General features: G+C 29.1%; 1 long non-coding RNA gene across 1 annotated transcript; it reads left to right on the forward strand.

Annotated features, from left to right (window-relative positions):
• Nucleotides 1–2,995: 2,995 nt before the first annotated feature.
• LOC125610115 lies at nucleotides 2,996–10,380 on the forward strand. The gene is made up of 2 exons (XR_007340130.1): nucleotides 2,996–9,694; nucleotides 9,775–10,380. It is a non-coding gene; the product is annotated as an uncharacterized LOC125610115 (long non-coding RNA).
• Nucleotides 10,381–11,950: the final 1,570 nt, after the last annotated feature.

Consider the following 11,950-nt stretch of genomic DNA (forward strand, 5'->3'; position numbering starts at 1 on the left):
TTATTGTTCTGATCTAATGTATTTACAAATGTTCATACCACTTGGTTTCAATAACTTTCTTAATCTATAAAGTAAAAATGAGGAGAGCTATTTTTACTTCAAAATGGACTAGTAGATCATATATGCATTACGAAAATTATTTTATGGAATAATATAGTATTTTGTTTGAAGTTTAAGATTAATTAAGGTATTTTATTTAAAATTTTAGGTTTTAATATAATATTTTATTAATTAATATTGTTGTAATATGTTTATATATGTGTTAGTTATTTATAAAAATTATATGAATTCAAATTAGTTATGAAAAATATAAGAACCATATTTTAAAATACAAATAGTTTTGAAGTTGAGTTTGAAGTTTTTTTTTTGAAAAAAAATACCCTTAAACTTTAAATATATAATTTTGAGAACTTCAAAATAGTATTTGTTTTTGGAGATGCTGTTAAGAATCAAAACTACTAATTTAGCTAAGCGCGTATAGCATAGACAAAAATATTCTACTATATAAAAGGGACTAAATTCAAGGCTTTTGGGACTATCCACCTCAGCCAAAATATTCTCATCCAAAAAGAATTAGAAATATATGTCATTTAGAAGATAATTAACTAACATACGACTTTTGATATTTCTAGAAATTTCAAATTTGTAACTGCTAATTTATTAATAGAATCATATATCTATATTGAATTATGTTATATTTTTAATCGTTAGACTTCAAGGGTAAATAAATTGTTAATTTATAATATATATAGTTTATAACTTTATATTGTAGTTATAAATAAAGAGAAAATAACCGGGGAGGGTGAAGAAGCTCATGTAAAATTATGTAATTAAAATGGTAAAATAGTGAGTATGATGAGGTGAATCTAAGAAAATTTGTTGTACAAATTATGGTGCTTTCTTCGTCCACTATAATGATTTAAAATAAAATATATATTCACACAAATAAGTCAATATTTGTTGTTTTTTTTTTGTAAGATGTTAAGATTATCATTTTCTGAAAGGTTACACTGTTGTTTTTAAACAACTTATTACAGCAAGAAAACAAAAACAACCAACAACAACTCAAGGTAAAAAAAGCCGTAAGGAAGTCTTATACAAAAAAAGATAAAAAGAAGTAGAGAAGAGGAGAAAGAAGAACTTGCCGGGTAACAGAGGAGACAGTCACGCATCATATGGTCGAGAGAGGCAAGGATGACTGATGAAGGTGAGGAGACAGCTGTGAACACACGAGCATTACGCTCTTTCCACATCAGGTAGATGGCTGACTGAAAGTAGAGCTTGATGACTGGAGTAGCATGTGCATCTGCGTTGACGCGAGGTTGATTGATCCAGGCTGCAACAGAGTGTAGATCAGCCGGAGGAGAAATCCAATTTCAGCAGCAAAAGGCTCCCATATCAAGCGAGAGAAAGAGCACTCAAAGAAGAAATGATGGTGAGTCTCTATTTCCATATTACAAAGGACACACGTTCCTGAGACATTTAACCTCCAACGCCTCAAGCGATCCTTGGTTGGCAGTCTTCTCCGCAAAGCCAGCCATGATATAAACGCATTACATGGAATATATTCCTTGAACCAAATAGTCTTGTGCCAATATTTGTTGTTGATAGTGTTTATATTCTTTTCTGACATTAGTATCCATATTTTTTAGTAAACTTATCCAAAGAGATTAGTTTGTGGAGATAACCAAACGAGGATTATAGTGTTTACTTTGGAAAAAATAATAGGTTGAATGATAGATGGCGTGCGTGCTTTTTCACATGGAAATCTGCACATATATTAAAATTGTAAGATTTGAATCATAGAGAAAATATAGTATATATGACTGAAGTTGGGCCATTCCGAAACTAAAGATGGCTAAAAATTTTCTTTGTCAAAATGCATAGATGTGAATCTTATATGAATAGAGTTTTCCATTGCTTATAGCAGTGTAATAAACTCCGTGTGTAAAGGAGAAAAAATGTTATATAAGTGAAAACAAAAATTATGAATTTTTTTCTTGTGCCTATAGGCTCTTCGCAATTTGAAGAAGAAAGAACATATTGTGTGAAAATCTTTGGCTCGGTCAAATTTTATCCAGTTGTTTATAAAATTGTTGTTATCTGATTCATGTAATTTTTCAGTGTTGATTTAAAAGCCCAAAAAATCCATCTATACTGACTTTTTGATATTTTTTTCTGTGATTTGAATTTAAAAAGAGATAAAACTTTCGATAAGTTATGTAAACTCAGAACAAGTATTTAGCTTTAGAAAGCATTTACATGTTTTAAACTTATAATATATACATATATAATGTTTAAAATTATGCATATAAAACCTGTGTAAAATGTGCCTGAATATGTTTCTCTTCTTTAATGTGTTAATCGTACTATATATAACATTATTTTAAAATTCAAAAAGTTTATGTCACATATAAAAAACCATCAATAAAAAATATAATTCTCCATCTACAACAAGAAAAATGAAAAATTATAAACATATAAATTTAAATTAAAAAAAAACTAACATTGGAAAAACAAGAAGTTCATGTAAAAAACAAAACCGACAAATAATATTATAAATAAAATAAATTTATAAAACACAATTCGCGCGAAACGCAGAAAAAATCTCTAGTACATGTAACAAGAAGTCGCATGGAAACACAGTTTACGATAAATTGACAAAAGAAAATTATTACTAAATAATGAGTGTCGGCGTCAATAAACGCGTTGATTAATGTGAACATTAGTTAATTTTCTTGGCTGCCACTGAAGCATACTTATGTTGAACGTAAACTGGTTTATGTTGATTCGAATCAGACGGATGAAAGGAAAATGGTTAAAAGATACTCCTTCTGTTTTTTAATATTATATATTATAATTTTTTCACATATTTTAATGAAACACATTAAATTTACATAATTTTTTATGTTTATCTTTGTTCCATAATTTTAAACCAATAAAAATTTAGTAAATATAATTAAGTTTTTGAAATTTACAATTAGTTAATAAAAAATGTTTTGAAAATGTAAAAAATAGATCTTTTTATAACAAATTTTTTTTCTAGAATATATAATATTAAGAAACAGAGGGAAATGATTTACACCAATTGTTATAAATTTAAACGAAACGGATGGCAATCATTTCTAGAAAACAGAGAGTTTATAACCATTTATTATAAACTGCTGGTTAAAGTCGCAAAAGTCTGCTCAACAACCAGAAAGTGTTATAAAAAGGTGGATTAATTTGATGGAAAAGTAACAAAACCATTATGATTACTCTTGTAACAAAGGACAGTGGTGACGCACTAACGAGAAGTGAAAGATGCTAATGACATACTAAAATAATGTACATTTCATAGTTTAAAGAACATACGCTTTACGGAAAAATCGATCAATTCACACATCGATAGACAATTGCAGTTTCGATCGGTACATAAATACGGATTCGGTACTAAAACATACATCAACACATAATATATACAAATTTCATATACAAACAAAGATAATTAAGTTTATACATACATTGACCGTATGTAGATTAAATATATTTTACATTTTAAATAATTAATCTCACTATAAAAACAGCTAAACTGGAGTTTTTTTAGAGGTGCCATATAGGAAAAAAAATTGAAAACCAATCTGCCATGTTATCCCGGACTGGGCTTGAAAGACCAACTTTCGCAATCTATTATTACTAAATTTCAGAGTCTATTTACACCATTCTCAGCATTCCATTTTAACAGCCCATTATTATTCAGATACTAAAGGCACTAACCCATTATTACTCATATACTAAAAGCCCTAAAACATAATCCCTAGTTAATTAATACTAAAAGCTCTAAAACATATAATTCCTTAAAAACTAAAGATCACTCATCCTCACCCTAACCCTAATCACCGACTCCATCTCATCGTGATTCTCTTCATCTTCAACTTAAATATTATCATTTTTGAATGAAAACATTATTATTATTGAAATATTAATTATTTATCCTAAACTCTAATAAACAAAATATACAAGTTGTTAATGCACTCTATTGTTTGCAAAAAAGTTTTTCATATTATTTCCCTTTTTCATTTAATGCACAAATACAAATGTAGATTTTTCTTTTATCTAGAAGATGTTTTTTAATTTAACATACAAATTATAAACCGTTTGACCATCTTTATCATAAATTTGGTTATATATATATATATTTAGTTTTAATATATTATTCATTATTTACATCTTATTAGTTTTAAACCATACAAAAACATATATTAATTGCATATTTTAAAACTTACTTTATATTTTAAAACGATTAAAGTCACAATGACCAATTATTTTCCAGCACCACCAAAAACTCGAAAAATCCTATACAACCGAAATTTTATTTCCATATATTATTAAATTTTATTTGTTTATAATATGTTATAAAAACAAAACAAAAACAAAATTGTGATAAAGAAGGAAAGTTTTGATAGAATGACCAAAATGTTTCATTTAATAGGTAAAATGACCCTTATACCCTAGATATATAAAATTTAATTAAAAATATTAAAAAACATTAAAATAAAAAAATAATTAAGTAATAGTCTTAGATTATACGTTTTCAAAATACAATTTTTTTAAATAATTTTTTTACTTGATTTTTTAATTGCTATTTTTCTCTATTTTTGTTTTCAATTTATCTTTTTGTAATTCTAGCCGAAGTTCACAACAAGTGGAGCGACAACCTCGGACATCAACCAATTATCGCTAGGATCATTAGGATGTGTCCCATCACAAATCACACAAATAAAAATGCTTTCCTAAGAACAACTTTCATTTATCTAGACATATAGGTTTGTCTAAAAAATACTTACTTTTAATTATTCCAACAACATTTCAAATAATTGCTTTTAACCACTCAACAAGAACAAAAAATGGAAGGGCGGGTGCCTATTTCTACGTCTGACACAATGTACCAACGGTTCGAGGAAGGGAAAATTTATCACATTAGATATTTTAATCTTCTTCCCAATAACCGACGGTACATGCTTACCGTTCAACCATACATAATCAATATCAATGAGACAACAATTATAACACTGATTCAAGAAAACATTTCACCAGATCCTTCATACATTTTCCGGCCCCAACGCTATCCCCAGTTGTTCAGCTTAGCAAGTGCAACCAACTTCCTTCCAGGTCAAAAAAAACCCATACCTATCACACATACAAATAAATTCTCTATTTTTTAACAAATTATTCCCACAGATGTTGTTGGCCGCATATGCCTCTTCCAAGGAAGTGATTTATATAACCACAACACAGATACAAAAATCATTATTGGATTGCGTTAAGCAATAAATATATAATACAATATTTTTTTGTAGATCCAAATTGGTCCGTCTAACTATATGGGACAATGAGACGGCCAATTTCAGAGAGTTAAATCACATATCTACCAGGAAAAACTAAATCGTAATCATCATAAATATCATTCCAAGGTTATATGAAGGTAATCAACTAAACATAAGGTTTATGTCTAACTAAATGCTTACAAATATTTCACTTTTCAGGGAAACTATCACTCACAACCACACCAGGATCGCGCTTTTACTTTGACAACGACATAGATATCATACAACGCTTTCAAAAGAGGAATAAACTGCTATCCTAAGCCTGATGGCATACCTCCACATGGGATCAAACCACAAGACGGAAACCGACACGAGTCAACTGTTTTAAAATTTAAATTTCAATGCAAACAACCATATATTTTTCAAACTTACTATTGTTTAGAAAACAGAAACTGATCACCGCATCTCATTCAAACAAAAACTCTATGGTTAATTCTACAACGAACCTAGGTTCAATATCTGATACTTAAAACTACAAAAATATAAAAATTTACTTTAATAAAACATATTATCCCCGCGGACCCCGGCTCTAGTAAAAAATAATAAAATTAATTTTTAATCTGTCCATAGGAATCAAACCTAGGTTCAAACAAAATTAAACCATATGCTCAACCACTGTACCAAATCAGATTATTGGTTTTGTTATCTTTGTGTCATATTTATATCTAATATGTTTTATTCATATATTTCTAATGATCTAGAATTAGTTCCACGAATATATAAATTCTAAGTAATTGTGATTAATTAACTTAATTATTCTTATTCTGTTTTTTTTTTAAATCAGAATTTCAGAATAAAAATTTTAAAAATCAAAAAGCATTCAAAATTTAAGAAGAAAATATGAAAAATACAATTTTTAAAAATTGATTTTTTTCTAAAATTGTATAGTATTAAAGTAGAATCTCTACTAGAATTATGTCCTTACCTTTTGAAATTATTTACAGTGTTATGTCACTCTTTTATTTAGACTTTTAAAATTTATTTTGCCACCTATTACTCATCCAGTCAGTTTATCCCATTTTAAACCATTTAGAAATCTCAACAAAACTAAAGGCCCATCTAGACCACTCGATTTTCTTGCTCAATAGCTCATTTTTAATTGGTTCTGTTAGTTTCCTATCGTAAGTGATTTCCTTTTTTTATTTTTGGCAAAATGATGTCTATATATAAAGGGCTTATTTGTGATATAACCAAAAAAAAAGTAAAATTAATTTTGTAGAAAGAGGTTAGAGAGAGATAGGAAGAGAGAAGAGGAGAGAGGATGTGATTTTGGTTATATAATGAATTATGGGTTTTTGTTTGGTTATATCACCTAATTTTCCATATAAAATTCAAAAACAACCAATTTTTACTCAGTAAACAAATATGTATTCTAATCCCCAAACCACAAAATACATACCCTAATCCATTTGTATAACATTATGCTACTTTTTGATGTACATCATCACAACTCTGTTTCGAACAAAGATAAACCTGAAATTTTTTTTTAATAAAAAAGTAATGTTTAATATTTGTGTTGACTATAATTTTCCTAGATAACTTAAGCAACTAATTATACCATTTTAATTGTAAACTAAATGGTCTTGACGGCCCAATGGTCTTGAGGGAGCTTTCGGCCCAATAAGGATCCGAGTTCGAATTCTCCTAGTCATCGTCGATTAAAATGAGGTAAAAAAGGCAGCCCTCCAGAATATCTTCTGCGGAGGTGTACTTAGACGCTAGTCGAGTTTTCTCTGGGGTGTCCAGATTACATGGATTATCAAAAAAAAAAAACTAAATGGTTAAAATATTTCTGTTAATTAGTATATTCTCCTATATATTGAATGAGAAGTCAATTAAGTGATTTTTTGCTTATGTGTCAATCATAGAGAGAATTTAAGAAAAAATGTTATAACTTGATTGGTTGAGAGAGTTTCAATTATTTTAATTTGATTTAAAATATAAGGTAAGTCTAGAACTAATTAGTGTCACTTACCAAATAATCTAAATGATATTACAAATAATAATTTATAGTAACTAATTTTCAAAATTATAAAAAGTGTAATAATGCTTGATTAATTTCTATTGTATCTATATACAACATAAAATAATTAATAGAACACAATTTATCGAAATCGATATAACGATTTAATATTTTTTAATATAAAACATTATATTCACATAGTATTATAATAAGCATTAATTAATGTATTACAATGTCCATATGTGTCTTATAAGTCTTTTATTAAAAATATTATAAAATTATTTATCAGGGCTTACAAAATTATTTTATCATAATTTTAAATTATTTATAAGAATTTATAAAACATTTATGAAAAATATAAATACGCATATATATTTAAAAAAGTCACTTAAGTGACTTTGGCTTACATGTCGATCATTTGTGAAGTCTTAAGAAAATTGTAATAATTTTTTTGGTCGATAATTTTTAATTTTATTTATTTTAGTTTAGATTGGACGGTTAATTAATAGAACACAATTTATAGAAATCAATATAATGATTTCATATTCATATAAAAATTATAATCATATATTTTAATATTATTAATCTCTTATATCGTCCATATATGCTTTATAAATAATTAGGTTTCAAAGATTGGCCGAATTATATTGAACGAAACATGTGAGAACTTTGATTAAAAATTATTTTGCATTTAAATAAATTAAAAAGTGAATAAGGTAATGCTATGATTGAAAAGAATTATAAGATGGAGTTTTAGTTTATTGATTGTATAATATGTATTTCTATTTAGAGAGAAAAATAAATATTTGACAAAAAATAAGTAAAAATTTAGGAAAACATTAGCAAAAATTAATTAAAAAAAATAGGCTGAAGAATATGTATAATATATGTAGGAGAAGTAAATATTGTATTTAAATATATAATTTCATAAACATTTGTTATTACTAAATATTTATCAGTTGTTTTTACATCAAATTTATGGAAAATTTTCGAAATTTTATATATAATATATATTTATATAATATTTATATCTACGAATTCGCGGACAACCATCTAGTATATATATAAAGTACAAAGTATGAAAATTGATAATCTTATATAATAAAACAGGGTTTTCTCTCACCTCCTTGCGCCACGTCAGTACAGTGGGAGGGGCAAATCCCGACACGTGTTGCCATACCAAAGCCTCTGCGATTTGTTTACTTCAGCTGTTCTGTAATTGAGTGTTTGAGAGCTGGGCTTTTATTAAAATGAATAGGTTAGGCCCGTACCTTTAGCCCATTTAGAGACTCAATTGATATTAAGGTTCGTCGTCGTCTTCCTCTTTCACATGCGACCTCCGCGTTGATCCGAAATCTGTAACGTCTCCCCGAGGCAGGATGACTTTTTGGTTATCTTGATAAAGTATCTGAATACAATAAGCTCCATGTAACCAGGTCTGATCCTTGATCAAAACTCCTGATTGTTATTATATTAATTCCATTATCAACTTTCGTTCCTATCATGAAACCAACGAAAAGGTTTCAATCGCAATCATCGCCACCATGACTGTGCTATCATCTACAGATCGAGGTTCGCTATCATCTCTTTTCTCTAATGGTTTGCATGTTGCGTTCTCATGATTCATCTATTTTCGCTTGCTGGTTTGATCTTTTGTTATCTTGTCATGTTTCATTTCTGGAGAATTGGTTGAGTTTTCATTCGTCGATCACCTGATATACCAAGTAATATGATTGGTTCTGTCAATGAAATTGTGTTTTTGATTCCGAGAATTTTGCGATTTCTAATTCTTAGATTGCTTTCATTTGTAGATCATACAAGGGATTCATGATTGCATAGACTTATGGAATCAGAACTGTATAGGAAATGAAATCTTATTGAGTTTGTGAATGAATTGTAGATAACGCTGAGAAGAAGGTGAAGAGTTCGTATTTTGATTTGCCGGCTATGAACGTATTCGTTGCATTTCCTCAAGCAACTCCAGCCTCTAAGTTCCCAACGTGCAGTAAGGATTTTTTTCAGAGAATATACATTTTTTGTTATGTTTTGTTGTGCTTTTGCTTCAATCTGTGTGTTTGTATACTTTATTACAGCTTCAGACTATTATCATTTCAGTGAACTATTGACTCCAGAGGAGCAGGCTGTGCGGAAGAGTGAGGGAGTTCATGGAGAAAGAAGTTGCCCCCATTATGACAGAGGTTTGTCTATCTTTGTGTTTGTTTGTTTGTTTACTTTGATATTATCATTGCGTGACATCATCCTTCTTTCTTTGATTTTTACTCATCAATACTGGGAGAAGGCAGAGTTTCCGTTCCATATCATTCCAAAGCTTGGAGCTTTAGGTGTTGTTGGTGGCTCTATTAAGGTATGTTGAAATGCTTTGTTTCTATTTTTTTTTTATATGTGGATGGAAGATTCGTTTTTTAATTTGGTCGGGCTTATTAGGGTTATGGCTGTCCTGGCCACATCACAGCCAATGCCATTGCAACAGCAGAGATATCTAGAGTTGATGCAAGCTGTGGGACTTTTAATTTGGTCCTTAGCTTGGAGAAGGTTCCATCTCAAGACATAGACTGATATTCAATTAATGATCCCACATCAATCAGCTAAAGACCTGCATGTATATCTTCATTATCTCATTTGTTATTATAACAGATTGTGGAGTTCCTTGGCACTGGAGAAGTTGTTAGAATTAAAACTACTAATGGGTGGTGCCTGCCCGTGGATTCTCTTCCTTCACATGTTCATTGTGCCATAACGCCAGCGCAGTTGGGGGATCTCAGTTTATCAAACTTTAGGTTCTAAACTCATCACTACCAAACAATATCAACACTGTTATGCAGGTACCTAAGGATGTCTGCACCGTCAAGAAGCCTCACAATGGTTAGCTTCGCATCATTGGGAGTGTCCAAGCCTAATGCCCATTCATGCTCCTTTTGTTTCTAATTTTCTTCTAAGTTTGAATAACATGTTTAGCAAGTCCCTTCCTCTCTGAATTTTTTTGTGTGGTCAACTTTTCGGAATATTTTCTATGTTTAATCTTCTCAAAAATTTCATTTTGCTTTGCTTGGTCACTTAAAAGTCTATTGGGCCCAATCTTAATTTATAAAAAAAAACATAATTATGAAATCTCAGTATATCTTTCATTTTAGGCCAAAAAACCATGCTGCATTGTTATTTTTCAAATGACAAACAGATGCTGAGTTTGCAAACGAACTTGAGGAAAGGATGGGCCCCAGTAAGATCATAAGAACGAAAACCTGACTTAAATTTCTTACCGATTAAACAAAAATAAGTTTTTTTTATAAACCTAACAAAAATAAGTTAAATTAGTGGAAGCTTCATTATATATGATTCAATTGGTTTAAAAAATAAGCATCCTAAGAAAACTTTAAAATAAATAATACAAATATCGTTTCTTAATTAAAAAATAAGAATCCTGATCAAATTATAAATAATAGTTATATTATTAATAAAATGAAACGTCAATATTAAAAATAACACCCGAAGACAATAACATAACTGATGATCTTGAAGTTACTCTTACGATCACATATTACAACCAAAACGCGACTGCAAGACTTGACGTTGACCTTATCATCATCGATCTTAAGTGAACTAATAGGCCTCCAACTATAGAAGAAAAACATGATGCATGCATTGTATGTTTCGAAAATTACAACAATGGTACCTATCTATGCTCTCTTACTTGCAGTCATACTTTCTATTTCCGCTGCATTGATTAATGGCTTCGTATAAACATAAGTTGTCCCATATGTAAGAAAGTCATCTATGATTCAACATTATTACAATTTATAAAGAAGTTTCTTATGTTCTAATTTTCAGTTTCATTAATATACTGTTTGGATATGTGTATTAATTTTTAAACAAAACATATAAATGTTTTTCCTCATTTCCTAATATTTTCCATTGCTAGAATTGGTTTCTTACCAAAAAAAAAAAAGAAGAAGAATATATGAACAAAATTTTATTACACATGTGTAAATTCAGATTAATCTCTAAAATAAAATTTCAAATGTCGTTCTTTTATATACTGTCCACAATCACTTATGCTATTCCATTTGAACTAAGCTATTTCAAAACAAAGTAATATAATACAGTTGCTAATTAATCACTATCAAATGCATCAGAGAAATATCATTTTCTTTGACGTATTTTCATTTTCATTTTCATTTCTGTGAACATACTTCTTTTATTAAGACCATAAAATGAATTGTAAATTCACGTACGAACAAAACATATGAACCCGGCACGTAGCGCCGGAATACCACTAGTATACAATAATCTATGCTATTAAAGTTAATCTCTAATAGGATTCTGCCATTGACTTTTTAAATCATTTACAAGAGATTGTCTCTGCTTTTTTAGATTTTTTTTTAAATTATTCTCCCCCACATATTGCTCGACCAATGACAGGCTCCTATTTTTAAACCATCTAGAAATCTCATGCTTTAGATTGTTTAGGAAATTTATGTTTAGGAAAGTCAAAAAAAGTAGCTTACGTTTTTAGGCCAATCTTGATGAGACAAGAACATGGGCCTGGGCCAATAATGCTGAGAATAGAGAGTAAAAAATGGGTCTCGGCCAATTTTTAAACAAC

The sequence above is a fragment of the Brassica napus genome, chromosome A6 (assembly GCF_020379485.1).
Source record: "Brassica napus cultivar Da-Ae chromosome A6, Da-Ae, whole genome shotgun sequence".
Lineage (NCBI taxonomy): Eukaryota > Viridiplantae > Streptophyta > Magnoliopsida > Brassicales > Brassicaceae > Brassica > Brassica napus.